Source organism: Asparagus officinalis, chromosome 8 (genome assembly GCF_001876935.1).
Source record: "Asparagus officinalis chromosome 8, Aspof.V1, whole genome shotgun sequence".
In the NCBI taxonomy this organism is placed as follows: Eukaryota; Viridiplantae; Streptophyta; class Magnoliopsida; order Asparagales; family Asparagaceae; genus Asparagus; species Asparagus officinalis.
Genome location: NC_033801.1, coordinates 128,299,788 through 128,325,460, shown reverse-complemented (window position 1 = coordinate 128,325,460; position 25,673 = coordinate 128,299,788). Strand labels below are relative to the sequence as shown.

At 34.4% G+C, this 25,673-nt stretch overlaps 1 pseudogene; it reads left to right on the top strand.

Moving 5' to 3' along the window:
* LOC109820485 lies at window positions 5,909–24,759 on the top strand (annotated as a pseudogene).

Genomic DNA, 25,673 nt, shown 5'->3' with positions numbered 1-25,673 from the left:
ATTTTGCAGATCGTACCTTGACTTCACGGAGCCCGAATTACGCCGATGAAGAGAAGAAAGCAAAGAATAAGGATCTGGCTATAAGTAGCAGTTCATTTATATATTCAATTTCATAACAATGCATCATTAGTAAGTCGACTTGCCCGGGTTGTTTTGATATATCGCAGGAGAAATTACATGCCAAGGTACAGGAGCAAATGACTCAGTCTCGGGTCGGTTCTAACACTCCTGCCCGGCTAAGTAGAGAGGAGGAGGACTACATCATCGAGACGGTCATTGGACCCAGTAGGAAGAATAGATACCGGTGGAGAGGATCCGAGCAGAGGCCGCACGAGTCTAGTAATACCTACGAGTCTGCAGCACCACCAGGAACACCAGGAATCAGTTCATATCAAGACTCGATGGAGCAGTGGTTGAAAGCGATTGAAGATTGACAGTCGCAGCAAACAACATATCAGCGGATTGCGGAGGAAGAACGGAGGCGCCGGGAGCAGAGAGAATTGGAGTTCACATAATTCATGTCGACTCTGCCTCAGGAGGCATATAGGAGACGGTTTATGTCAGATCAGGTAATATATATACTTTATTTTTTTAATTAAATAAATTAAATATATAATTCTTACTTAGTTATGAATTTTCTTCGTGACTAAATGATATCATACACACCGATACACACAGATATAAACTGTTACACACAAACCCTAACTCTAACCCTAACACAAAACCCAAAATATATACTTATAATGTTTTTATGTGATGGTGGTGTTGATGGTGCGTGCGTGCGTAGTGGTGATGGTATTGGTTGGTGGGTTGGTTGGTTGGTTGTGGTGTTGTGTTGTGTTGGTCGTTATGTGATTGGTTTGTGGGGGGTTTGGTCGTAATGGGTGTTGTGTTGTGTTGTGTTGTGTTGTGGGTGTTGTGTTGTGTTGTGTTGTGTTGTGGGTGTTGTGTTGTGTTGTGTTGTGTTGTGGGTGTTGTGTTGTGTTGTGTTGTGTTGTGGGTGTTGTGTTGTGTTGTGTTTGTTGTTGTTTTTGTGTTTGTGTTGTGTTGTGTTGTGGGTGTTGTGTTGTGTTGTGTTGTGTTGTGGGTGTTGTGTTGTGTTGTGTTGTGTTGTGTAGTGTTGTGTTGTGTTGTGTTGTGTAGTGTAGGTGTTGTGTTGTGCTGTGGTGTTGTGTTATTGTGTTGTGGTATTTTGGTGTTATGTTGTGTTGTTATGTTGTGTTGTGGTGTTGTGTTGTGGTGTTAGGGGAATATATTTATATTTGCACACTCTTATTAACGGTTACACACCCTCGTTAACATTTGATTTATATTTGCAGGCCGGGACTTCTTCACAAGGTGCAGCCGGGGATAGTCATAATGTAGCTGGTGTTGAGGATGATGATGATGATTAGGAGGATTGATTGTAATTAATTTAGCTTTAAAAATAATTTCTTGTGTTGTATAAACAATATTTATTATGTACGTGTCGAGAAACTTTTATTTGTTTTTATTGAAATATATGTGTGATATATAAGTGGGATTGAATATTATACTGCTGATTGAACAGGGTTTTTAAAATTATTATCGATATTATATAGGTTTTTTTTATTTTTAAAATATTTAAAAAAAAATAGTGGTTATTATTAGCGACGGGTTTTTCGTCGTTAAATATATATTTAGCAATGGAAAACGGACACGGGGAAAATTTAAAAATAATAAATATAACTTTTAGTGACGGATATTCCGTCCCTAATAACATTTTTAGCGACGGATTTTTATATATTTAGCAACGAAAAACGGATACAGAAAAAGAATTTTAATAATAAATACAACCTTTAGCGACAGAAATTCCGTCGCTAAAAGCTATAATAGCGATGGAATTTTTGTCACTAATATTTTTTTATTTTTATTTTTTAAAAAATACGACGACGAAAAAACCGTCGATAATATTCCGTCGCTGAATTTTAGCGACGAAAAATCCATCGCTAAAAGTGATTTTAGCTACCCTCAATGTACGGACAATATTTTGGCGACGGAATTTATTTTTTTCCGTTGCTAAAAGTTTTAGCGATGGATTTTCACCTTTTAGCGACGGATTTGTCCGTCGCTAAAAGTCATGTTTCCAGTAGTGATAGAAAAAGAAGTAACTTGAATAATCCTTTATATATAAAAAGACATTGTGGCTTACTATTAGCATTACATCTCAACAAAAAAATATGTCACTCCTAATTTTGAATTTGAAAATTTAAAATAAAATTTATTCACACTTATGTAGTTGGAAAGCTTTTCTTCTCTTCTCTTCTCTTTTTTTTCTTTTTTATTTAGAATATTACAAAGAAGGAATGGGTGGTTAACTTGAATTTCAAATTTTAAAATAAACGATGTGGGACTAAATAAACTCTTACATACCACCACGCTTCCGATCCCCGTGTCCACACGGGTTGCCTTTGCATTAGTCTAGCCTCCTCGAACACTGCAATCCCGCGTTACCCCTTTGGCTTCGCATTAAGGGGCTGTTTGGATAATGGAAGTATTGGAAGTAAAAAATAGGTTATAGAAGTAACTTTCAAAACTATGAAGTAGGAAGTAGTGGAAATAGATTTTTTTTTTCATATATTTTTAGAAGTAATGGAAGTAGAACTTTTTCATCTTCATTTACTTTTTTTGTTTGGATAACATTTGGAAATATTACTAGGAAGTAATTTTATCAATAAAAAGTCTTCATTTACTTTTTTTGTTTGGATAACATTTGGAAATATTACTAGGAAGTAATTTTATCAATAAAAAGTTGTTAGAAGTAACTAATAAAGGGATAACATTTGGAAATATTACTAGGAAGTAATTTTATCAATAAAAAGTTGTTAGAAGTAACTAATAAAGGAAATATTAATAAAAATTTTATTTATTTCCTAATTAATATGCATTTCAACTACTTCCGAGCTACTTCTAAGCATTGAGGATTGGAAAAATATTTTGAAAGTAAGGATGACACGTAGGTGCCACATAAGCGTTTAAGGAAGTATTGGAAGTAAGTTTTTCAAAGAACCAAACACACTTTTTTGTTTGAAAGTAGCAGAAGTAACATCTACTTCTTTTACTTCAGCTACTTCATAATTACTTCAGTACAAACAAACAGGCCCTTAGATAGTCTCAAACAAACTTACCCTAAAAGCTGGCTTGTAGGGGAGGAAACAGAAACCTAGATCCCTTATAAACCCATATCAAGTCAACCATAAAAAATGTTGAAAGGTGTAAAGATAAATAAAAAATTGAGGTAATATGCACTCGGAAAAATAAATCCTCGTAAAACATGATCAGCCGTGCAACGCGCGGGCAAGGTGCTAGAAAATCTTAAAAAGAAAAACAAAAATATGAAACGAGCGTTTGGTTCCCTCCACATCAATTTTGATAACTTCCTTTGTAACCACATGTGATAGATTTGCCTAACCTAATTTCCTAAGTAGAATAGAATATAAACTTCATATTAATAATGAGACCCAATCTAGTAACCATGACAGACCTCTAATCCTCTCTAACTCTCATGAAGTTTACAAGGAATCAAAGATATAATCCCAACGTACCGGTTGTATTATATATAGTAGGTTCAAAATTGGAAAATTAGTATTAATCGGAGTTTTAGCTAATAACACTATATCTAAATGGAAATGCTAAATCTCAAACCAATAACACAAATGCAAATTCCAGTTTGGTTTGTGGATTAATCTTGATGCATGTAACGACTTTCAAAAAAAACCATAATTAAAGTCATTTTTATTTGTGATAGATAATGAAAAGGATTTGCATGAGGGATGAAATCCAATCAAAATTTATTTCATTGTATATGAATTTCGTTGAGGATATTCACAAATCCGGTTGAAATCAACATAATTCTAGGAAATCATATTTCATGCATTTATTCTATGCAGGCGATGTTAAATCTGCGTATGAAAATGATAAATAAACAACGTGCTTGCTAAAAAAATTCCACGATTTTTAACTTGCGGGTAAAATTTTCCAATGCAAATTGCAAAAATGCATGGAAACGGACGAAAAGCATCTGGTGGGGACGACCCACAACATTAAACTTGCGCCTAAACGATGACAACCCTCGGATCCGTGCACGAATCCCGGGATCCAACAATCCAAGGGCACTTAGGAGGGGTTAGTCACCTAGAAATTTTTAAGTTGAACTGGGATAATTGGTAAAGTGGGATAATATTTTGACATTGGGATAATTTAGTGGAAAAATGATGGGTAATTCTTAAAGTGGGATAATTTGGTAGGATAATTTGGTAGGATAATGATGGATAATATTATGAAGTTGCATAATTTGGTAGGATAATTTGGTGGGGGTAATGGTGGGTTAATAATTGTATATTAAAAATAATATAATATTGATAAGCAAATTCTAGTAATAACTATAAAATATAATGCAATAAAGCATCACTATTCATCTCAAATAATAAAAATAATTTACAAATAAATAAAAAATCTAAATCTCTAGAGTGACTCGACTTCCATCATCCTACATGGCTTCTATCATCCCACATGGTATCTGCCATAGAATTTCTCAAAGCTCCTACAACTGCTCGTTGATTCTGTAACTCGTCTTCTTTATCGGAGTCATCGTCTGCATCAGCAACATTTCGTGGAGCTTCTAGTGAAGGATCATAAATGTCGAAATTCAAATCTCATAACATCATAAAGAAAGAAAAATATGCATTTTTCAGCCATTAACCCTTTGGACCAATCTCATCATGATCGCTAAAACCAAATCAGCAAATAAATGAAATGCACACAGGAATCTTCCATGGCCGCTAAATAGATGATCGACAGATGAACTATAAATATCCCAATCAATTTACTGAGCCGATTTTGATCGACAGATGAACTATAAATATCCCAATCAATTTACTGAGCCGATTTAATAATAATAGATATCACCGTTAACCATTCAACATCTAATCATCAATGTGATCTTTACTGAGCCGATTTAATAATAATAGATATCACCGTTAACCATTCAACATCTAATCATCAATGTGATCGTAAAGTTGCTTTCTAACTTATAAAAAAAAACATAAAAGTAATACATTTTGAAGATAATAATAAAAGCTATCAATAAAAGTAATACATCTTGAAGATAATAAATAAAAGATCTAATCATCACAAAAACAAAGTAAAGACAGAAAAATGAACGGATGATTAACTTCATGGCAGAGAAATTTTCTAGACGGAGAAACTAACCAAGAGGGAGGGAGGTGTCGTTTCACTTTTTTTTTCCCAATTGTATTCTTTCCAATGTGTGGGATAATTTGAGAGATGAGAACTTATGATTATATATATATGTAGTATAATTTGTGGGATAATTATGACTAATTATCCCAATTCTAATTCTAGTAGAATTCTACTTGACTAACTCACCAAAAAAATAATACAGTTCTAGTTCTACAAAAGTTCTACTTGACTAACACTATAAAAAAATATCTCATTTCCTAGTTCTATGTGACTAACACCTTAAAAATTTATCCCAAAAATTGTCACAGTTCCAGTTTTAAGTTCTAGATGATAATTTTCCTAATACAATTATTATGTTGCATGCCACATGGGTTTGTTTGGCATCTCTAAAAATTATTGTAGACTCATTAAGAATAGAGACATCTTTTAATTCAAAAAAACCCATTAATAAATAGTAAATAGCAAGCATTTAAAAATCCACGGATCTCTCTCTCTCTAAAGTCCCAAAGTCCACGCTCCTCCTCCCGTTCTCTTTCTCCCCTCCAAAGCTCCCCCCCTCTTTAAGACTTTTAACCCATGAGAGATCCTTTCCCAAGATTCCAATTCCCCTTTTAATTAGCCAATCAAAACACCCTGATCCCCAGAAACCCTAATCGGCCCCCAACCCCCCCCCCCCCAAAAAAAAAAAAAAAAAAAAATCCCAGATCCCGCCACACATGAACGCCGCCGCCAGCGCGAGCGCGAAGGGGGGCAACATCATCAGCCAAGCCCCCTCCCTCACCTCGACCCGCCTCTTCACCGTCTTCCTCATAACCTCGTGGCTACTTCCTCCAACATCGGCGTCCTCCTCCTCACAAGTACCTCCTCTCCAGCTACGGCTCAGGTACCCCATCTTCCTCACGATGTGCCACATGTCGCCTGCTCCCTCCTCAGCTACGCCGCATCGCCTGGCTCAGGGTGTCCCGAATGCAGCACGTGAGGTCGCGGGCCCAGCTCGTGAAGATCGCCGGCTGAGCCTCATCTTCTGCGCGTCCGTGGTCGGGGGGAACGTCTCCGCCTTGAAGGGTACTCGGCGTCTCGTTCAACCAGGCGGTGGGGGCCACCACGCCCTTCTTCACGGCCGTGTTCGCGTACCTGATGACGACGAGGAGGGAGGGCTGGGTCACCTACCTGACGCTGGTGCCGGTCGTCACCGGGGTCATCATCGCCAGCGGGGTGAGTTCGGGCCCGGGCCTTTCTTTATGTAGGGTTGAAGTCTTTTCGTTGAAAAAGATTGGATCTTTTTAGGTCTGGTAGCCGGCGGAGAGAGAATGTGGGTTGCTCAGATTGCAATTTCTTAAGAAAAATCTGACCTTTGTTAGTGGTTGTGATTTATTCTTGTTTGATTAACCTTCTTGTTGTGTTTTTATACACAAGTCTTTATGTAGGTAGATAATGTAAAGGGAATAGCAAATTTGGGTTCGATGCAAATAAGTTTATTATTATTTAGAACAAATTTTCACTGTAGACCCAAATGAGCTTTTAATTATCAAAATCGACCGTTTTTTTTTAATTACCAAAATCGACCCGTTTTATGCCACGTAAGCTTAATCCCGTTTCCTAATTAGTCGGGGTTGCCAACCCCGACTGTTTAGGGTATTACAAATCGGGTTTTAAGGCTTCTAATTAGGGTTTAACAACTCCTAAACAGTCGGGGTTGGCAACCCCGACTAATTAGGAAACGAGATTAAGCCTACGTGGCATAAAACAGGTCGATTTTGATAATTAAAAAAAAAACAGTCGATTTTGGTAATTAAAAGTTCATTTGGGTCTACAGTGAAAATTTGTTCTATTATTTATCTTAGGAGGATAGCTAATGGAAGAGGGAGATGGGTTTGCATAGATTGTGAACATTGATGCGGGATAGAAGCTAATGGTGGACATTGGAAGCGAAATTCCAGTTTCCTTGCGAATTCTGTGAATTGTTTTGTTGACAGTTCCTTTCGACTCTATTAAAAAAAATCTCGATACAATGTTAAATGATTTTATTTATTTATTTATTTTTCTGATAAGCAAAATCATATTATGCTGATTGTTTGTTATGTTGTACGTTTTCCCCCCAGAGAGATAACCAGTTGAAAGGGAATGTGAGTTGGTAGACACAGCAAGTTTCAATAAATTGAAAAGAAACATCATCACTATTTGTAGATCAATGACTTATTTTGTACTGCCAACTATATAGTAGGGAGTTCAGGGAACGATATGCTATGATACATCATTGATTTCTGTGGTTTCTTCTTCTGTTTATCTTTAAAATGATGCTACTTCGATCGGTAGCTAATTTAATGTGGGATTCTAGGCAATCATTTTCAAAACTTGACTGGAAAATATTCGAAATCAAGACTCGGCCAGCGTTATAAATCTTATACTTGTTGGTGGAGGGATTTTATTTCTCTTTTTTTTCTTTGGGGGGGGGGAGGGGGTGGGTCCGTATTTAAGATTTAAAAAGCAAAAAGGACATAGTTTTGCTTTATGAAGTGTCTATTGGGTCTCTTGGTCTTGGTTTGTATTTCTCCTGATTTCCACAAGTTCTACCTAGTACTTATTCCTAAATACTAGATGGAAGGTTCCCATGTTTTTAACATCTCATTTCTTTTCTTGTGCAGGGAGAGCCAAGTTTCCATTTATTTGGTTTTATCATGTGTGTTAGTGCAACTGCTGCCAGGGCACTCAAGACCGTGGTGCAAGGGATCTTGTTGTCATCTGATGGGTAACTTTTATATATCCAAGAAAAGTCTTTCGTTTATTTCCCTGTCCTCCAAGCTAAATATCTTCTGTTCCATTGTATCTACTATTGACAGATGGCCTAAAATTATTTACCATGCATTAGCTTCATTTGCACTTCACATTATTTTGATTATTATTTTGAAACGGTCATCAATCAAGAGTTGTAGAGTGCTGTTTTTGCTGGACAAATCTCCACTAAAGTGTCTTCGTTTCTGTTTAGATTTCCTATCTACATAAAATTCTTCACACAGTATGAGAATGTTTTGTTCTGTTGGTGACTAATAAATCTTCCAAGTCATGTTTTCATTTACTAATTAACTGAATATATTCTGTTGAAGCCTTTTGGGGCTATCCATGAGTTTGAACTTTGACCGTATGTTTTTGCAACTAATATCAATTCAAACTTTGTATTGACTTGTTTTAGTGGGTGAATCTCTCCTAAGTTTCTATGTTACTGTTTTTATGTGTTATCAGGGAGAAGCTCAACTCAATGAATCTTCTTCTATATATGGCTCCTATAGCAGTTATTTTCTTACTCCCTGCAACACTTTATATGGAGGAAAATGTGATAGCCATCACACTGGCACTTGGTAGAGAAGATATCAAAATTATATGGTACCTCCTATTTAATTCTGCATTGGCTTACTTCGTGAATCTGACCAATTTCTTGGTCACCAAGCACACCAGTGCTTTGACTCTACAGGTATATACTTTCAGACATTCCGATGTGATATTTTTCTCTTTATCAGTATCATGTCTGGTTGCCATAAACGATTATTATAAAATTAAGACAGAAACACTACACATATATTCATACCCCATGATTTTGTATAGATAGAATTGTATTTTCAGATATTAGCTCCAAAAGAAGTTTATTGGTTAATTCTAATCAATTTAACAATTAATAATGAATTCATGAGATTGTTATCCTTGTCATTTGTAAAATTTATTGGATGTCTCCATGAAGATAACTACACAAGATCAGGTGCAGCATTGATGAAGCATCTTTAAGGGAAACTAGCATGGGTAGTATTTTTCATGTCATCAACAATTTCATGCATATATAAGAAATTAGGAATGAAGAGTGCGCGATATCCTGAGTATGTTTTGACTACTATACTTGCACAAACTTTGTAATGCTCAGAAACAGAAAGAGACATGCATTAACTCTATGCATGAATAGCTGAAGTTATGGCCATGGTAGGAAATCCATATCCAATTATCCAATACCATGGTCAAATCTTATAGGAGTATTGATGTCTGTGAGAGTTATTCTACTCGTGTACTACAAGACACAAGAATGTGGTGTCCTTGAGAATTGCAGTTAGAAACTATGAGTTTCTATGAACCCCATATTTTTGTGTCTTGTAGTATAATCTAACCAAGATTTAGCTTGTAACCAACTTCCCTAGGTCTGATCAATTTTTTTAATGCAAGTAGTATTATTTCTAATTCGCTTGTGCTCTATGGTTATCAGTTTTCAAAAACACGGTTTTATTATATGTGCATTCTAGTCTATGATACCCCGACACGGCAATTTTGGCGCCGTACCCGTGTCGGGTGCGGTTTGGGTACGTTTCCGCACCCAAACGGAGGGGACACGAGAGTTTTGGAGCAGAGGAAAATGGGTTTAGATGCAAGGAAGAAGAAGACTCTCTCTCTTATTTTCTTAGTTTTAAATTTGTTAGTGGAACATGACATCACCATTCACATGGGTGCTTGACTATTTGCTTTTGTCTTTTCTTCAAAATTAATGGCAATGCTAAGAATGGAAGACGTGTTCTCATATTTAAATAGGTAAGTGTATATGTATGTATGCATATACGTACGTATTTATTTATTCTTTTTTGATGCTTATGTGGAATATAAAGTCAAATTTTCAAATGAGTTTACTTTATAATTTTAAGGTATATATATATGAGCCGTGTCCCCGTACCCTACTTTTTACAAATTTGCCGTGTCCCGTGTCCCGTACCCGTACCCGTGTCCATACCCGTACTTGTACCTGTGCAACCTAGGTTCCGGTGGTGGTTAACAATTAATGGGGTTGCCCGCCAATTAATCACATTATGTGGAATTATGCTTTTTTGAATTTTTAATACATATTTATTATTTATCATATGTTAAAATATATAAAATTCATAAATATAGAAAATAAATTAAGAAAAAAGATCGCTAAACATGTAATTGAGGAATAGTTTGACTCAGCCAAATCATTTCTTGTCTTGCGTAGAAATTTATGTGAACTCCCAAATCCACAATCAATTGTGGACTACAATCACAAGTTTGATCGGTTTTGGCCAAATTCAAGGATTCTTGTGGATTATATAGCCCACAAGTTTGATTGTTTTTGGCCAGATCACTTCTTGCTTTTCTATATGTATATATATAATATGTGTGTGTTTGTGTGTGCAAGATCTGAAGTTTCTCGATTTCTCGTGGACTTCATCCACAATCTTGATCATTTTTTGCCAAATTACTTCTTGTTTTCACGCATAAAATATCTATGTAAGCACCAAAATTCACGATTTATAGTGGTGAGGTGATGAGAGTTCTACCAGAGACTGGTGATGATGATTGATGTGTGTATTATTTCTTGTGATGTGAATCTCATCATTGGTAATGATTTGATTTTGAATTAATTTGTCTGTAGATTGATTTAGATCTAGTAATGTGTGAATTTGCAGGACGCTGGGGAATTAGGTGTTGAAATATTTAGGCAAGCTCCTACATTCATGATTTTTATCGATTATCACCCACGATTTTGGTTGTTTTCGGCTATATCATGGCTTCTAGTGGACTTTAACCCCTAATTATTGCCCTTTTGGCTAAATTATATCTTGCTTTCCTGCATAGAAATATTTTTTGCGAGCTCTCAAATTCACGATTTCTCGTGAACTATATAACGAATGTTACAAAATGCGCTAGGCGGCTTAGGCGGAGCCTAACCAGTTTTCCTATTTTTTATTTTTTAAGTAAAGTAAAAATGCCAATGTTATAGAAAGCTTAGGTGTCAGGCTGGCGCCTAAGCAGATTTCTTTTTTCGTTTAAGTTGTGAAGGAGGTTTTGTTGAAGGTCGTAGGAGATAGGTGTTCATATAGAGGTTGGAGGTGTTTGGAGGATGTGGAGACATGGGAAATCGCTATCAAGACAAAGGATGCAGTCCACATAAGCATACTAAGGTCCCCTAGTTGCTTCCAAGACCTAGGCGGGTAACCTAGGTATCGCTTAGGCGCTAGGCGGGTAGCCTAGGTACCACCTAGGTCTAGGTGTACGCCTAGCTAGGCTAGGCAGATGCTTTTTAAAACATTATATATAACCCACAATTTTGGTTGTTTTCAGTCAAATCATGATTTTTTATGGATTAAATTGCACAAATTTCATTGTTTTTGGTCAAATCAGTTCGTACTTACCCACAAATATTTATGTAAGGTCCCGAATTCACGATTTCTCATGGACTACCCACAATTTTAGTAGTTTTCGGCCAAATTATATCTTGCTTTCGCTTATAGGAATATTTATGCAAGCTCCCAAGTTCACAATTTCTCGCAAACTACATCCTATAGTTTTCCTTTTTTTGGCTAAATCATTTCTCATTGATTATAACCCACAGTTTTGTTCGTTTTGGTCATGTCATTTCTTGCTTCTCCGCATAGAAATATTTATAAGCTTCCAAATTCACAATTTCTGATGGGTTAACCTACAATATTGGTTGTTTTCAGCTAAATCACGATTTCTCGTGGATTATAGCTTACAAATTTTGGTCATTTTTTGGCCAAATTATTTCTTGGTTTACCGCATCGAAATATTTATGCGAGCTCCTCAATTCTTGAGTTCTCGTTGTATATAACAAACAATTTTGGTCATTTTTAGCCATTTCACTTTTGGCTCTTCCATAGAGAAATATTTATGCTCGATTCCATAATCATAATTTCTTGTGAACTATAATCCACAATTCATTTTCGACATATTATTGCTTGCTTTACCACATAGAAATATTTATGCGATCTCCTAAATTCTCGATTTCTCGTTGAATATAACCATGATTTTGGTCCTTTTTGGCCATTTCACTTCTTGCTCTTCCACAGAGAAATATTTATGCTAGATTCCATAATCACGATTTCTCATGAACTATATATAATCCACAATTTTGGTCATTTTTGGCCGAATCACAATTTCTCGTGGATTACAACCCACAATTTTGGTTTTTAACCAAATTATTTTTGCTTTGCCGCATAGAAATATTTTTGCGAGCTCCCTAATTCTCAGTTTCTTGTGGACTATAACCTACAATTTTGGTTGTTTCAGCCAAGTCAATTCTTTCTTTCACGCATATAAATATTTATGCGAGCTCCTAAATTTACAAATTTTTGTGGGCTATAACCCACAATTTTGGTCATTTTTGGTGAAACCACTTCTTGTTTTTCCGCATAGAAATATTTATGCAAGCTTCCAAATTCACTACTAGTTTCTGATTATAATCCATAATTTTTGGTCATTTTTTGCTAGCACTTCTTACTTTTTCACATAGAAAATTTATACGAGTTCCAAAATCATGATTTCTCGCCATAATTGTGGTGGTGTTTGGCTAAATCACATTTTCTCGTGGGTTTGGACTATAACACAATTTTTGTCATTTTTGGCCAAATCAGTTCTTGCTTTCCTACATATAACTATTTATGCAATCTCCCAAATTCACGATTTCTTGTGAACTATAACTTATAATTTTGGTCATTTTTAACCAAATTATTTCTTGCTTTTACGCATAGAAATATTTATGTGAGCTTCCAAAAGTCGCGGTTTCTCATAAATTATAATCAATGATTTTGGTCGTTTTCAGCCAAATTAATTCTTGCTTTCCTCCATTGAAATATTTATGTGAGCTCCCATATTCACGATTTTTCGTAGAATATAACCTATAATTTTGGTTATTTTTAGCTGTATTACTTGCTTTTTTGCATAGAAATATTTTTGTGAGTTTTCATATACCTGATTTCTTGTGGGCTACAACGCACAATTTTGGTTTTTTTTCCTCATGGATTATATAGCCCATAATTTTGGTCATTTTTAACCAAATTATTTCTTTTCTCGCATAGAAATAGTTATGCGAGGTCCTATGCGAGGTTCCAAATTGACTATTTCTTGTGGAATAAAACCCAAAGTTTTGGTCGTTTTCGACAAATCACGATTTCTCATGGACTTTAACCCACAAGTTCGATTGTTTTTTGCCAAATTAGTTATTGCTTTCCTGCAAAGACATTTTTATGTGAGGCTCTAAATTTCGGCCAATCACAATTTCTTGTGGACTAAACCCCCCAATTTTCATTGTTTTTATGCGAAATTATATCTCATTTTTCTGTATAGAAATATTGACGTGAGCTTCCAAATTCGTGATTTCTTGTGGACTATAATCCGCAATTTATGTTCTTTTCAACCAAATTACGATTTCTCGTAGACCATTGCCCACAATTGTTTTTTCCCAAATCACTTCTTACTTTCTTACATTAAATATGTATGCTAACTTCAAAATTGACGATTTTTCCTGCGCTACAACCCACAATTTTGATTGTTTCAGCTAAACCACGCTTTCTCGTGGACCAAAACCCACAATTTTGGTCGTTTTAGCCAAGTTACTTTTCCACATAGAAATATTTCTATGAGCTTCTAAATTCATAATTTCTCATGACTACAGTCCACAATTTTGGTCATTTTTGGCCTAAACACTTGTTGATTTATCGCATAGAAATATTTATGTGAGTTGCCAAATTCACGGTATCTATTGGACTACAATTTGTTCATTCTTAGCCAAATCACTTCGTGTTTTTATCATAGAAATATTTATGCACACTGCGAAACTCACGTTTTTTCGTAAAGTACAACCCAGAGTTTTGATCTTTGGCCAAATAATGATTCTCGTGAACCATAACCCACGATTTCATTCGTTTTTGGCCAAATTATTTCTTGCTTTCATGCATGGAAATATTTATATGAGCTTTGAAATTAATGACTTCTTGTGGATTATAATCCACAATTTTTATTGCTTTCGGCTAAATAACAATTTATTGTGGACTTTAACTCATAAATTTCATCATCTAAATTATATATTTATTTACCATAGAAATATTTATGCGAGCTCCCAATTTCCTTATTTCTCGTGAACTATATAACCCATAATTTTGGTCTTTTTCGACCAAATTAATTTTTGCTCTACCACATAGAAATATCTATGCGAGCTCTTAAATTCTCAATTTATTGTGGTCTATAACCAACAAATTTGCTCGTTTCAGTCAACTTTTGGTTTCCCACATATAAATATTTATGTGAGCTCCCAAATTCACGATTTATCATGAAATCTCACCCACCATTTTTGGTCATTTTAAGCCATGTCACTTTCTTGCTCTTCTGCATAGAAATATGTATGTGAGTTTCCATATTCACGATTTCTCATGGACTATAGCCCATAATTTTGGTCGTTCTCAGTCAAATTGTTCGTGGATAGCCGACAATTTTTTATTATTTTTGGCCAATTTATTTATTTACTTTGCATAGAAATATTTATGCGAACTCCCAAGCTCTTGATTTCCTGTGGACTACAACCCGTAATTTTGGTCATTTTCAGATATATCAATTCTTGCTTTCTCGCATAGAAATATTTATGCAAACTCCCAAAGTGATGACTTTCTCGTAGATTATATCCCACGATTTTGGCTATTTTCAGCTATATGATTTATCTTGGATTACAACATACAATTTTGGTCTTTTTTGCCAAGTTATTTCTTGCTTTCCCGCATAGGTATATTTATGCGAGCTCCTAATCTCTCGATTCCTCGTAGACTAACCAATAGTTTTGGTTGTTTTCATCCAAATCAATTTCATGGTTTCTCGCATAGAAATATTTATGAGAGCTCCCAAAGTCACGATTTCTTATGGAATATAACTCATAATTTTGGTCGTTTTAAGCCATATCGCTTCATAGAAATATTTATGTGAGTTTCCATATTCACAATTTCTCATAAACTATAACCCATAGTTATGGTGGTTTTTCAACCAAATCAAGTACTTGTGTTTCCTTATAGAAATACTTATGCAAGCTCTCAAGTTCACGTTTACTTGTGGACTATAACCCACAATTTTGGTCATTTTTGGCCAACTCACTTATTTTTCCGCATAGAAATATTTATGCAAGCTCCCAAATTCACGATTTCTTGTGAATATTAATCCACAATTTTGGTCCTTTTTTGCCAAATCACTTCTTGCTTTTATGCACAAAAATATTTATGCAAGCTCCTGAATTCAGGATTTCTCGTGGACTATAACACAATTTTTGTTGTTTTGGCCAAATCAACTTTTACTTTCCCACAAATAATTATTTAAGAAAGCACCTAAATTCACCATCTCTTGTGAAGTATAACCCACGTTTTGGTTCTTTTCAGCCAAATTGTTTCCTGCTTTCCCACATAGAAATATTTATGCGAGCTTCCAATTTCTCGATATCTCGTGAACTATAACCAACAATTTTGGTTGTTTTATGCCTAAATCAATTTTGACCAATTTCAGCCATATAACTTGTTTTTCGCTTACGAATATTTATGTGACTTTCCGTATGACTTCTTGCTTTTCCACCAACAAATATTTATGTGACTTTCCATATTCACAATTTCTTGTGGACTATAGTCCATAATTTTGGTTGTTTTCTTCCAAATTTCTCATGGACTATATAGCACAATAGTTTAGTCTTTTTTTGCCAAATTATTTTACTTTCTCACGTATAAATATTTATGCGAGCTCCTAAACTCACAATGTCTCGAGAACTATAACCCACAATTTTGATCATTTTTCGTCAAATCATGATTTATTGTGGACTTCTAACTCACAATTCGATTGTTTCTTGCCAAATTATAGTATTGATTTCCTGCAAAGAAGTATTTATTTGAGCTCCTAAATATCATGATTTCTCGTGAGCTATAACAATTATGGTCGTTTTTATCCAAATCACGATTTCTTGTGGACTTTAACCCACAATTTGTCTTTTTTTTACAAAATTATATCTTATTTTTCCATGGGAATATTTATGCGAGCTCCCAAATTCATAATTTCTCGTGGACTATAACCCACAGTTTTTATTGTTTTCAATCAAATCACAATTTCTCATGGACTATGATCCACAATTTTCGCTGTTTTGGGCCAAATCACTTGTTACTTTCTTACATTGAAATATTTATGCAAAATTTAAATTGATGATTTCTTGTGGACGAGAATCCACAATTTTGGTCATTTTCAGCGAAACCATGAATCCTTGTGGACTCAACCCACGATTTTGGTTGTTTTGGCCAATTTGTTTTTTGCTTTTCCGCATATAAATATTTATGTGAGCTCCTAAATTCAAGATTTCTCGTGGATTATATTCTCCACAATATTGATATTTTTTGCCAAAATCACTTGGTTTTCGCACAGAAATATTTATGCACGCTTCCAAATTTAGGATTCCTTGATTTTGGTCGTTTTCAGCCAAATCATAATTTTTCATGGATTATAACACAATTTTCGTCATTTTTGGACAAATCAATTTTTACTTCCTTGCATATAAATATTTAAGCAAACTCCCAAATTCATGATGTCACGCGGATTACAACCCATAATTTTAGTCCTTTTTAGCCAAATTATTTTGTGCTTTGTCACGTAGAAATATTTATGCGAGCTCCCAAATGCATGATGTCTTGTGAACTATAACCTACAATTTTGGACATTTTGCGCCAAATCACAATTTCTCATGGATTTCTACCCACAATTTAGATTGTTTTTTTGCCAAATTAGTATTGTTTCTTGCAAAGAAATATTTATGTGCTCTTAAATTTCATGATTTATAGTGAACTACAACCCACAATTTTTATAGTTATTGGCCAAACCCACAATTTTTGGTCATTTTGGCCAAATTATTTCTTGCTTTTGCACATAGAAATATTTATGTGAGCTTCCAAATTCACGATTTTTTGTGGATTATAATCCACAATTTTGGTCCTTTTTTGTCAAATCACTTCTTGCTTTCTCGCACACAAATATTTGTACGAGTTTCCAAATTTAGGATTTTTCGTAGACTATAACCCCTACTATTTTGTTGTTTTATGTCAAATCATGATTTCTCATTGACTATAAACACAATTTTGTTGTTTTTAGCCAAACCAATTCTTACTTTATCACAGATAACTATTCAAGCAAGCTTCCAAATTTACGATTTATCGTGGACTGTAACCCACAATTTTGATTGTTTTCAGCCAAATTATTTTTTGCTTTCCCGCGTAGAAATATTTATACAAGTTCCCAAAATCTCGATTTGTTGTGAACTATAACCAAAAATTTTGGTGGTTTAGTACCAAATCAATACTTGGTTTTCAACATAGAAATATTTATTTATTTATGTGCGCTTCTAAATTCACAATTTGTCATGGAATATAGTCCACAATTTTGGTCATGTTTAGCCACGTCACTTCTTGCTTTTCTGCTAAGGATATATTTATGTGAGTTTCCATATTACAATATCTCATGGACTATACCCACAATTTTGGTCGTTTTTAACCAAATATTTCAAATATTTCTTACCTTCCTGCATAAGAATATTTATGTGAGTTCCCAAATTCAAGATGTCTCGGGACTATACCAATAATTTTGAACTTTTTTTGTGAAATCACGATTTCTCAAAACTTTTAACTTACAATTTCAATCATTTTTTTGACAAATTAGTATTGCTTTTCTGCAAAAAAATGTTTTCAGCCAGATCGCGAATTCGCGATTTTTCGTGGACTTTAACCAACAATTTTCATCTTTTTGTGAAATTATATGTTATTTTCTCGCATAGAAATATTTATGTGAGCTCATAAATTCGTGATTTCTCGTGGACTATTAACCCATATTTTTTGTTGTTTTAAGCAAAATTCACATTTCTTGTAATGTATAATCCACAATTTTGGTCCTTTTTGCCAAATCACTTCTTGCTTTTCCGCACTGAAATATTAATGCAAGCTCCGGAATTTAGGATTTTTTCGTGGATTATAACCCATCATTTTGGTCATTTTTGGCAAAATCATGATTTCTCGTGGACTTTTAAACATAACTTTTGTCGTTTTTTGCCAAATCAATTCTTACCTTTGTGTAAATAAATATTTAAGCAAGCTCTACATTGACGATCTCTTGTGGACTATAATCCACAACTTCCAGCATTTTCAACCAAATTATTTCTTGCTTTCCCGCATAGCAAAATTTATGCGAACTCCCTAATTTGTGATTTCTCATGGATTATAACCAATATTTTTTGTTGTTTTCTGCCAAATAAATTCTTGGTTTCCTACACAGAAATATTTATGTCAGCTTCCAAATTCGCGATTCGTCATGGAATCTAGTCCGTAATTTTGGTCATATCATTTGATTTTTTGCTCAGAGATATTTATTTATGTGAGTTTCCATATTCACGATTTCTCGTGGATTATAGCCCACAGTTTTGGTTGTTTTCATCTAAATTTCTCGTGGACTATGTAGCCCACAATTTTGGTCATTTTTAGCTGAATTATTTCTTACTTTTCTGCATAGAAATATTTATGTGAGCTCCCAAATTCACGATACGATATCTCATGAACTATAACCCATAATTTTGGTTGTTTTCTGCCAAATTACAATTTCTAGTGGACTTCAGCCCACAATTTCGATTGTTTTTGGCCAAATTAGTATTGCTTTCTTACATTGTACTATTTCTATGAGCTCCTAAATTTTACGATTTCTCGTGGACTTTATAACCCACAATTTTTATCGTTGTTTGCTAGATTATATCTTGTTTTTCCACATAGAAATAATTATGTGAGCTCCCAAATTCATGATTTCTCATGGACTATTACCCAAAAATTTTGTTATTTTCAACTAAATCATAAATTCTCTTGGACTATAACCCACAATTTTCTCCATATTTGGCCAAATCATTTCTTACTATCTTACATTGAAATATTTAAGCAAACTTCAAAATTGACGATTTCTCGTGGGCAACCCTCAATTTTGGTCCTTTTCGGCCAAATCACGTTTTCTTGATGATTATAACCCACAATTTGTTATTTTGGCTAAATTATTTCTTGCTTTTGTGCATTGAAATATTTATGCGAGCTCCTAAATTCACAATTTCTTATGGATTATAATTCACAACTTGTCTTTTTTACCAAATCGCTTTCTGTTTTTCGTACAATAATATTTATTCGAACTCTCGAATTTAGGATTTCTCATGGAATATAGCCCACAATTTTGGACGTTATCGGCCAAATCATGATTTCTCGTGGACTATAACTCACAAATTTTTTTTGACAAATCAATTCTTACTTTGTCGCAAATAAATATGTAAGCAACCTCTAAATTCACGATCTCTTGTGGACTATAACCCACAATTTTGCATATTCACAATTTCTCGTGGACTATAGCCTACAATGTTGGTCATATTTTAGCCTAATCAACAAATGGTTTCAAGCATAGAAATATTTATTAGAGCTCCTAAATTCACGATTTCTTGTGGAATATAACCCACAATTTTGGTCGCTTTTAGCCATATCACTTCATAGAAATATTCATGTGCTTTTCCATATTCACAATTTCTCGTTAATTATAACCCATAATTCTAGTTGCTCTCAGCCAAACTAAATTATTGATTTCCTGTGTAGCAGTATTTATTGCAATCTCCCAAATTCACGATTTCTCGTGGACTGCAACCGACAATTTTGGTCGTTTTGGCCAATTATTTAACGCTTTTGCGCATAGAAATATTTATACGAGCTCCCAAATTTACGATTCCTCGTGGATTATAATCTCCAATTTTGGTCTTTTTTTGCCAAATTACTTAGTTTTCTACATGGAAATATTTATCTGTGCTTCAAAATTTAGGATTTCCCGTGGATTATATGACCCATAATTTTGGTAGTTTTCGGCCAATTCATGATTTCTCGTGGACTATAACACAATTTTGGTCATTTTTGGCCAAATTATTGCTTAGTTTCCCAAATAGAAAGATTTATGCGAGCTCCCAAATTCTCCATTTCTCGTGGATAACCAACAATTTTGGTCATTTTCTGTCGAATAAATTATTGGTTTCCCACATAGAAATATTGATGTGAGCTTCCAAATTCACGATTTGTCATGTAAAATATTCCTTAATTTTGATAGTTTTTCACTATATCACTTGCTTTTCGCTTAGAGATATTTATGTGAGTTTCCATATTCACGACTTCTTGTAGACTATAGCCTACAATTTTGGTCGTTTTCATCCAAATTTCTCATGGACTATATAGCCCACAATTATGGTCATTTTTAGCCAAATTATTTCTTAATTTCCCGCATAAAAATGTTTATGGGAGCTCCCAAATTTTGGATGTCTTGTAAACTGTAACCTACAATTTTGGTCATTTTTCACCAAATCACGATTTCTCATGGACTAACCCACAATTTTGATCGTTTTTCACAAAATTAGCATGGCTTTCCTGCATAAAATTATTTATGTGAGCTCCTAAATTTCGTCGTTTCTCCTAAACTGTAATTCACAATTTTGTCGTTTTCAACCATATCACAATTTCTTGTAGACTTTTAGTCCATAATTTTTGTTGTTTTTTTTGCCAAATTATATATTGTTTTCCCGCGTAGAAATATTTATGTGACCTTCCAAATTCACGATTTCTCGTGGACTTTTACCCACAAATTTTGTTGTTTTCAGCCAAATCACAATTTCTCGTGGACGATAACCCACAATTTTTGCCTTTTTTGCTAAATTAATTCTTTCATTAAAATATTTATGCGAACTTCAAAATTGACGATTCTTCGTGGACTACAACCTAAAATTTTGGATGTTTCGGCCAAACCCCAATTTCTCGTGGACTATAACCTGACAGTTTTGGTTGTTTTAGCCAAATTTATTTCTTGATTTTGTGCATAGAAATATTTATGCAAGCTCCCAAATTCACGATTCCTCGTGGATTATAATCCACAATTTGGGTCCTTTTATTTGCCAAATCACTTCTTAGTTTTCCGCACGGAAATATTTATGCAAGATCCTAGGATTTGTTTTGGACTAGAACCTACAATGTTGATCTTTTTCGGCCTAGTCATGATTTCTCATGGAATATAACACAATTTTTGTCATTTTTGGTCAGATCAATTCTTACTTTCCAAGACATAAATATAAGGTAAATTGCACAAAAATGACATAAAGTTTCCTGTTTTGACAATCAAATACCACAAGTTGCATTTTGGTACAAAAAACGCCATAAAGTTTCTAAATTTTGCATGTTATTACCATTGATCATGCTAACATGGAAATTTTCACCTGAATGTTTCTCTATAAACTTACTAATTTTAGAGCTTTCTAACCATTAATATTTGTTATAATTTTCATTAAAAATACCTCAACTCTGTTTTAAAGTATAATTAAGATAAGCTTGGAAAGAAATTTGGTTGATTAATAGCAATTTTAACAAATATTATTATTAGTTAAAAACCTCTAAAAATAGTTAATGCAAGTATCATAGAGAAAGTTTCGGGTGAAGTTTTACGTTTGCATGATCGATGGTAGTAGCATGCAAATTTTGGAATCTTTATCGTATTTATTTGTATCAAAATGCAACTTGGGGTATTTAATCATTAAAATGGGAAACTTTATAGTATTTATGTGCAATTTAGTCGTAAATATTTAAGGAAGCTCTCAAATTCATGATCTCACAAATTCATGATCTTGCATGAACTATAACCCACTATTTTGATCGTTTTCGGCCAAATTATTTATTGCTTTCCCGCATAGAAATATTTATGGGAGCTCCGAAATTCTCCATTTCTCATGGATTATAACCAATAACTTTGGTTGTTTTCTGCCAAATCAATTCTTTTTATTCCACATAGAAATATTTATGTGTGCTTTCAAATTCACAATTTGTCATAGAAGACGGTCCACAATTTTGGTCATTTTTAGCCATATGGCTTCTTGCTTTTTTGCTTAGCAATATTTATATCTGTTTCCATATTCACGATTTCTCATAGATTATAGCTCACAATTTTGGTCATTTTCGTCCAAATTTCTCATGGACTATATAGCCCACAATTTTGGCCATTTTTAGCTAAATTATTGCTTACTTTCCCTCATAGAAATATTTATGCAAGCTCCCAAATTCATGATGTGTCATGAACTATAATCCACAATTTTGGTCGTTTTTCACCAGATCGCGATTTCTCATGGACTTTAACCCTCAACTTCAATCGTTTTGTATCAACTTAGTATGGCTTTCCTGTAAAGAAATATTTATGTGAGCTCCAAACTTTTATGGTTTCTAGCGAACTATAACTTACAATTTTGTCATTTTCGGCCAGAGCGCAATTTCTCATAGACTTTAACCCACAATTTTCATTGTTTGCCAAATTATATCTTGTTTTTACGCATAGAAATATTTATAAGAGCTCCTAAATTCACGATTTCTTGTGGGCTATTATTCACAATTTTTGTTGTTTTCAAGTCACAATTTCTCTTTTGGACTATAACCCATAATTTTCACCATTTTTGGCAAATCACTTCTTACTATCTTACATTGAAATATGAATGCAAACTTCAAATTGACGATTTCTCGTAGACTATAACCCACAATTTTGATCGTTTTCTGCCAAACAATGATTTCTCGTGGACTATACCACAATTTTGATCGTTTGGCCAAATTGTTTCTTGCTTTTCAACATAGAAATAGTTATACGAGCTCTCAAACTCATGATTTCTCGTGAACTATAACCCACAATTTTTGCCGTTTTTAGCCTAATCACTTATTGATTTAATGCGTAGAAATATTTATGAGAGCTCTCAAATTCACGATGTCTCGTGGACTACAATCCACAATTTTGGTTGTTTTTGGCCAAATCAGTTCTTGTTTTTCTGCATATAAATATTTATGCGAGCTCCCAAATTCACGATTTTTCGTAGAATATAACCCACAGTTTGGTCTTTTTTGGTGAAACCACGATTTCTCATGAGTATAACATGCAATTTTGGTTGTTTTTGGTCAAATTATTTCTTGCTCTCGTGCGTAGAAATATTTATGCTAGCTTCAAACTTCACAATTTCTTGTGGATTATAACCCACAATTTTTGTTGTTTTCGGCTAAATCATGATTTCTCGTGGACTTAACTCTTAAAATTTTCGTCGTTTTTGGCCAAATCATATCTTTCTTTGCCGCATAGAAATATTCATGCGAGCGCCTAATATCTTGATTTCTTGTGGACTATAACCTACAATTTTTGTTACATCTTTTGTTTCTTTCACCAAACCTCCTATGGATTATATATCGCATCTTCTATGTGAAGAAACATCACCCTAATTATTTAGGATATATTCAATCTGCATAAATTGGGGACAAATTCTTTTTGACCAGTATCCACCGAAAGTGTAAAAATGCTCATCTAGCCATCATTAAGTTTATCAACCTCAAGGTTTAATAAAGCTGAAAAAATGAATATTTCCTCCTGATATTTGCATCTCTTTCGTGACTAGAAGTGTCTTGTTTACCGCATCTAGAATCATTCTATGATAACTTGTTTTCTTACTGATACTCTACGTTTTAAACATTGTATTCAATGTGAAAGAGAAGAAACAGGACTTTACGGCCATTATACCTTGCTGTTTTGTGACCATTACCATTTTAAACATTGTATTCAATGCGAAACAGAAGAAACTGAACTATGTAGAAGAAGCAGTAGTTTACTGCCATATTGAAACAGAGGGTTAATTGCGGATAGACCTCCTGTACTATCGCCCAATTGAGGATAAACCTCCAGTAGTTCTTTTGTTGCAGATAGACACCTGAATGAAATGTTTTTGACTCTTTTACCCTCAGGGTGACAAAATTGATTCTTGACAAATTGACCTCTTGAGGGTAAAAGAGTCAAAAAATTCACCCAGGGAGTCAAAAAAGCTTCAGGTAGTCTACCGCAATTGGGCAAAATTACAGGCGGTGTATCCAGAATTAACCCTTGAAACGAAAGATGGTAAAAATAAGATCTGGTAGCTCTGCTATAGTATTAGGTATAAGGAATATATTGATAATATTAACATGTATCATGATTACACAGATACGTTAACATATCTATAATCCTAAAACTGTACCTATTTCTTTCAGGTTCTTGGCAATGCAAAAGGTGCTGTTGCAGTGGTGGTCTCAATTCTAATATTTAGGAATCCTGTATCAGTTACGGGGATGCTCGGTTACTCCCTTACAGTGTTTGGAGTATTTCTTTATAGCGAAGCAAAGAAGCGCAACAAATGAGAATCTTTTGAAGGAACAAAGTCCTCGGGTTACTTTTATTTAACTATATTGTGGCCATGGAGAGGGTAAAAGTGGCCATGGAGAGGGCATTTACGCTGTTGTACCCTTTTTTTTTTTTTGCTAAATACCCAAGAGGGGTTTCTTCCTGCATCATCAACAGAGAACATTGGTGTGATGGTAGAAATTCCCAATAAGAAGTCATGGCCTTGGTTTCTATTTTTAGTAATGCCCACCAAATTGGTGGTGGTCTACGTCCTGCTCCATTAATTTTTAGGAGGACATTTGTTATGTTTCAGTCATTTTTTTAGCAAGAAATTCTTGATACTGTAAGAGCACAATCAGATTTCGGTACTTTCCAATTTGTTGATGAATATGAGAGTAATGTGATTGTATTTATACTTCCCTTTTGGGATGCTGAATTTGTTCATAATTTATCCTTAATATATGAGTATGAAGTTTGATATGTTCAATAATGATTAAATTTGAGCACATGGCATTCTTATTTGTTGATTGATTATCCTTATCAGTTTAGCCTAAGTACTTGGTTTCTACGGTTTTAATAGCTAGTGAAATGCTTGATTCTGGAAGAGTATAGAAGAGGAAGCAATTATATAATTTCTTCTCTCTATTTTTAGCACGCCAATATTCAACGTTAAACTTGAAACCTGCAACGTTGCGCTCTCATCTTTATTATCCAATGTTTAATTTGATCACTCCCATTACCAACTCTCAATTCTTTTACCACTGACAGGATGACTTTATTACTGAATTACTAAGTTGTTTCCTTTTTTAGAAAAATGTTTGTGAATAATATTCGCTTATTTTTCTTCTTGTTTCAGATGCTAGAATTCGTTTTCTCGTGAGAAAATTTTTAAGCCCAAGAACCGTCTAATGGTTGACAAAAGGAAATTTTCAAATATCCGGGTTTGATCCCCCATCTTGAATTCACCTGGTGTTACAGTAAGATTTACAATGGGGGCGAGTGGAGGTTCTATTGATGACTTAGTTGTCTCCTAGAGTTAGGGCTGTCCAATTGGGCACGCGGACTGGACCAGACCGGGTGTCCAGCTTAGGCCTAGGAAAAGCCTAGAAAACCGGATCAAACCGAGCTCTGGACCTAGGTCCAGGTTAGTTTGGCTAATGATGCGGCATAAACATGTACCAAAAAGATTGCAAGTGCACAACCGTGTCAAGTTATAGTATAAAGATATCGATTCCACGAGGAAGGTGTTTTGTAAGAGAAAATATAAAATCGGTTCTTATATTGTGTGCGTGACAAATAAGATTGATGAGTGAATATGATTGTGAAGAGATTGAGAGAGTGAAGATAGTGTGTGATAGGTGCAAGTGAGAGTGGAATTGACAAAAGAATGAGTA